The sequence below is a fragment of the Nansenia antarctica genome, assembly GCF_963989245.1.
Source record: "Nansenia antarctica genome assembly, chromosome: 18".
Classification (NCBI taxonomy): domain Eukaryota; kingdom Metazoa; phylum Chordata; class Actinopteri; order Argentiniformes; family Microstomatidae; genus Nansenia; species Nansenia antarctica.
The window spans coordinates 19,940,957-19,947,147 of NC_137691.1; the positions used below are offsets into that span (position 1 = coordinate 19,940,957).

Genomic DNA, 6,191 nt, shown 5'->3' on the forward strand with positions numbered 1-6,191 from the left:
CTCTCTCTCTCTCTCTCTCTCTCTCTCTCTCTCTCTCTCTCTCTCTCTCTCTCTCTCTCTCTCTCTCTCTCTCTCTCTCTCTCTATATATATATATATATATATTCTTTCAAAAAAAAAAAAAAAAACGTTTTTTTTATATATAGATTTCATCAGCTTTTTATTTTATTTATTTTTTTATCAACAATGTGTATGCTGACATTTTTTTTCTTAATTGTGTCTTGTGAGTGTGCAAGTCTGAACAAGTATTTCCCTCCAGATGGTCAGAGTGAATAGCCTTCACAGCCCATTCAGCGCCCTGAGCAGCTTTTGTACTCCGTTGATCACAGCACACAGGACTCAGTGTGGGAAACTCAGACCAGCTCTCTACTCACTGACTACCAGCTACTAGACAGAGAACACATCTGCTACATCTGCAGACCACTGTGGACCACATCACATGACCAAAACCTGTAGAAACTTAAGAGTTTAGAATTATTTTTTAATTAGAGAAAAGTTAATTATTGCCAGAAGTTAAACCCACGGTGAGATATGTGACTGAATCAATAATAAAAGGTGGATCGACTATTCATGCAACAATATTAGCTGAAGATTAAACGACACTGTCCATTTTAATAATCAGGCAGCAGATCTGCTCTCCTCACAGGGTCACCACTTTTCCAGATTCACACAGTGTGAGTCTCTCTTAACCCCCCCCCCCCCCCCTCCCACCCTTCCACCTGTTCCCCTGAGACATGACATGTACCCCAGCAGTAAGAGCATTGACCACATGGCAGCTCCACATTCCTCATTGTCCCCCCAAGCTCACCCATTGGCTACAGACTGTGAGAAACTCCAACAGAACCAAGACCCACACATTCATATGCAGATTTGGGAGTATATATAGGAGGGATGAAGCAAGTAGGAATCAGATTCTGTCTATACAGAGACCTGTACAGCACAGAGACGCAACAACCATGGCACCTACAATCACTTCAGAAATGACCTACTATAATGAGTACCTGACTCTGACCAACAAGGTAAATTGAAGATTCAAATTGAATTGAACTGATAGTTCATGCAATAATATCTACTACCATCACTTTTCTTTGTTTATGCAATCTTTCAGAATAAAGTTATTAATGACCCCTCTTTTTCTCTTTGCAGCTAAGAAAACCAGTGGTGGAGAAGTTACGGAGAGACCGTATCAGCAGCAGCATTGAGCAGCTCAAGTCTCTCCTGGGTCTGGAGATCCTCAACCAGCAGTCTGATTCCAAGCTGGAGAAAGCCGACATCCTGGAGATGACAGTTTTACTACCTGAGAGAGATGGTGCAGTCCATGTCCAAGGATGACATGAAGACACAGACCCAGATAAGACTTCTGAGCCACTTCCAGACCCTGCAGCCATCCTCTGATAACAGGAAGGAGAATGATCTGCTTCAGCTGAGCTCCCCAGCCCAGCACAGCATCAGTAAAGAGAAGTCCAGTCAACAGCGCCCTCTGGAGGCCCTGGTAGAGTCCTACAGACTGGAGCTTGACTCACAGACAAACAGATCTGACCATGTTGGTCTCCTACTGTCAGAGAATTTAATGAGAATAGGAAGAATTCTTCCTCCACATCTGCTTTGACAGTAGCCTCGTATCGTCCTGTTATGGTTGAGACTTCAGTTGTCTTGAAAAAGGTTATATTACTTAATACTACACTTTTGTTATTATATATATACTTTTGTGTTATGATGGTAACATGAATTTGAGATATTTGTGAAACATGTTTTGATTATTTCTTTGTTATTGATCAATATGATCAATGGTTTTATTGATCCTCCATGAGGACTTTTTACCCATATTGGGTATCATCGCATACGTTTTCTGACGGATCAGAGAATATCTAATTATCACTACATTGTTGATAAAGTCATATTGACATTAAGTATCTTTTATTATCTTTTATCGTTTATGTATCAGCAGACTGATGAACTTGAGCTATATTGTATATCTGTTGTTCCTCCATGAGGATTATCTACCCAAACTGGGTGTCATACCTGTTATAATCACTCTGTGATTACCTATTAACTGATCTGTTTCAGGATCTAAATGTTTCATTTTGATTGCGGTATGTTTGTGTGAAAAAAACCCAATTAACTTCATTTGAATACAGTGTATTCTGTGGAAGGGAGAAAACAGTTATTTCTCAATGTTAACTTCTCAAGTGTTTTATTTAAACATTTCTATGTGTCTTTTATAAAGGCAGTTCATGTGTATCCTGTATTCAGTTAGAGTGTCATATGTCTTGGAGATATATCTGTTCTGGTTGTGATCTTTCGTCATTGTTTTTGCCTTAAATCATTCACCTTAAATTAAGGTGTTCAAATGTGACTCATTGAGTCAATTGCAATAAATAGAAAAAACAATCAATTGAAATGATGTCGTCTTGATCTTGACTTTACCATCCATTTACTTTGATACATGTTTTAGGAGTCTCTAGGCACAGAGGGAGGTCGACACAGAGGACTGGTTGGAATAGAGAGTTTATTTCACCAGTCTGGCTCCACCGGCAGGCCAGAACGCGCCATGCTCCCCACAATGTTCAACACCAATACATCATCTGAAAATTAGTCAATGACAATTATGACTTAAGTGATAATGACTTCTTATAATGCAATAATATCAGAGCAGATAACATTCATTCGGATTAAATGCTATGCTAAACATTTGCAACAAGTAAATAGTTACTTGTTTATTGAACAAATATTACTTACTTAATTATATACATAATTATATAGAGATACAATATGATGATCAATGGATTTGAACTCTGAAGAGGGAAGTATGTATTGTTTTCATTGATGCATCTGTTTTTAGAGAAATATATTTGTATGCATGTGTTGAAATGCATTCTTCATCTGCCTCATATACAGCATTCTTCATCTGCCTCATATACAGTATTTGTGATTGCAGATGTTGGTCAGAAACTGCTAAATGTTGTGGTAGAGCAGAAACAGTTTATGCCCCTGTGTAACCCCCTCAACAATGAGATCAGACTCCACAGCTAGAGTGAAATAAGACACACTTGTATTGTTCCTCCTTTAAAAGCAGTGAAAGGACAAAGTGTGGGAAACCAAGGAAAGGTCACTCACAGACTCACAGACCGTCTCCCTTTGGGGAAATAGATGTAGACATCTACCCAGGACTGTCAGAGGGGGGTTTCTATACACTGATCTATTTCTAATCATCACACACAAGTTGTATATTTTAAGGATAACACATTTTGGAGATCTGAAAGATATTTTTCAAAATAAAAAATTCCTCTACAGTGCATTCAGAATGTATTCAAACCCCTTTACTTTCTTCCACATGTTGTTGTGTTATAGACTCAATTTAAAATGTATTACATTAAAATAATTGCCCTTAATTCGCATACAATACCCCAGAACCCCCTCACAAGTGAAAACATATTTTAGAAATGTCAGTAAATATATTAACATTTAAATACAGAAATGCCTCATGTACATAAGTATTCAGATCCTTTGCTATGACTTAAAATTAGCTAAAATGCTAAAACATCATCAACAAATCACTCAGTAAGTTTAATTAAGTCCATCTTAATGCGAGGATAATAGTTCATGTAATTTTGGAATTAATATCTATGTTTTTATAGGGTCTCTGATTTGCATAGGAATCAATTATACACTGTTAATCAACTTGCCATCCATGTAATAACCTTGTAATTGATAAAAGACAACAGACAATAGTGTCATTTAGCAATTGCAAGAAACTATTGCGAAACAAAATAGTAAAAGTTATATTGTTATGAGCCTAAAATGTGTTGTGTGTCTGTTTTTCACCAATATAGAGTGGTTGTACCATGCCAGGGACCTTTCCATTGGATTCCTGATGTCAAAATGATATGAAAGTGGGTTCATTTGTCTTAATAGGTTGTCTGGTTCATCAATTCAAGAAGGCCGCCAAACGAACCCCATGGGACATTAGTTGACCTTGGCAACATGAAGAAATCTTAAGTAGACACCATTAGGGTCTTAAAAAAACAGGTTACAGAATAATGCCATTCGGGTACATGGGAACCTATTTCTCCTACTAGACTATGTGTAGATTATGATGTCACCTACAATTCACTATCAGTGATTACGCCTACTGGGAGGTTGGCCCTATGTATACATTTCCATATGCCGTAAAACAAAACAAAAAACATCTCATGTTATCATTTGATTTCATAGGATCCTAATCTCATCATTAATTCCTGGTCTGTTATCTTTCTGCATCTGTATCTGTGTATCTGTGTATAAACGTGTACATGAAACACCATACAAAAAACATACTTTCAGAATAAAAGGATCTTATAGAGATTCACCATCCATTTAAAAAGTATTTTCTTTTGAATGTGTTCTCTCTCTTTATACTTGAATAAAGAATACATGCATTGCATAGTACATGTATTTTGTTTGACAGATACAAACACACTTTCATCTAGAATTAATTCACTTTAATAGTGAGTCTTTAATTACTTCTAAACAAAAATGATCTTTACCCTGGTGGCTTACAGGGAACAGCTTGTTTGGAGATGAATTAGCATTAGCAAGGCACACTTCCATTGTTTGGTTGAAGGTCTCTCAATGGACAACGTGTGGGAAAGCTCTGGACAGCAGAGTCACAGTTCAGTGTGATTAGCATCCTAAACCCCACCAGCACCTGACTGTCTCAATGAGGAATTGGCACACTTTAGGAAGGGGATACAATCATTATAAAATAGATCAAACTCAGGTTTACCTATGTGTACAATGTCTTTAAAACAGGAGAGAGTTAACAAGGGCATTTTAAAATGTGATCAAAAAAAGAAGCCGAATCAAAAAAATACATTTTGATCAAGCTCATTTCCATTTTATATTTCTCAAATGTGTCTTCTGATTCTGTACTAATATTTCATAATAATAACTAATCATATTTTCCTAGTCTATCATGATATAATTGGAGGTGCAAAAAAGAGGGAAAAGCAGTCAGTGCTGAACCTCCCCTCCAGATGGTCAGTGAGTGGCCAGGCTGTCTATAGTAAAACACAGACCCAATAGCCTCACTGATGGTCCATTCAGCGTCCTGAGCAGCTTTTGTACTCCATTGATCACAGCACACAGGACTCAGTGTGGGAAACTCAGACCAGCTCTCTACTCACACTGACTAGCCACCATACATCTGTTACATCTGGACTCCAGCCATGTTACATCACTACATGTCCAAACATGCCCGATTGAATTCAGGGACCACCATGTGACTGATATTGACCAACCTCTGAATGTATTGGATTGTAGGGCATATATATGAGAGATAGATAGATAGATATAGATAGATAGATGAGCTTTGTGGGGGTCTCCAAAATAACAGTGCGAAATGTTCTCATGCACACGCACGAATCATGCCCACACAGCGATGGGACTTACGAGTTTTAATTAGCCATAGGCTACTCATTTCACCACATCAACAGCACCACATGAAACAACAGCTATAAGCGATAGTCACGGGTATCTCGGCCAATAATGTTGTTGTTTTTGCTATACAGTCCATTCACTTTCCCTGTTCGCACGACACATTGTCCACATCTCCATTTCCAGTGACATCGCACCTGACAAATAATCATGCATGCTCGTCCCTGAATTGTGCTTTCATCTAATGTTATGCTAATACGAGAATCAAGTGATTTGACATTAGAAATGAATTTGTTTTTCATCTATTGTGCAATGTGCTCTACAATCTGGTCACATGAATGATCAGATCGGTGAGTAGGGCCGACTGTCGCGCCATTCATCTCAGTTTCATAATTGTATTCAGTTTTGTATAAGGCATCCTTTCTTTAGCGACAGTATAGGCTGCCCTGAACGAACTAGCTGTCTCCCTATACATACTGGAGGTGAGTTCTGCTACTTTCTTCGGAAGCACTTGCTTTTGTTTGAGCTCTGCTATTTCAACAGTTTCAACGTTGGGTGTCATAACAGGGCAGCTGAATTCAAGTTTGGTTTCTTGGATGAAAACAAAAAACTTTCCAGGCTTGTCGACTCGGTCGGTAGCAGTGGCCTTTTTTGGGGCGGCATGATAGCTAGCTACTGAATGTTTTCTTCTCAATAATCGTGTTTTCACGTTCGCAAGCTCTCAACGATCATATTCTGCTGTTGCACAATATTCTACTGCGCCCCATAGTGTCTTGG

General features: G+C 38.3%; 1 pseudogene across 1 annotated transcript; it reads left to right on the forward strand.

The window, feature by feature from the left end:
- Positions 1 to 890: 890 nt before the first annotated feature.
- On the forward strand, positions 891 to 1,495 carry LOC308173167 (transcription factor HES-5-like; annotated as a pseudogene). Its single transcript has 2 exons — positions 891 to 1,018; positions 1,146 to 1,495. The product of its transcript is annotated as a transcription factor HES-5-like (transcript).
- Positions 1,496 to 6,191: the final 4,696 nt, after the last annotated feature.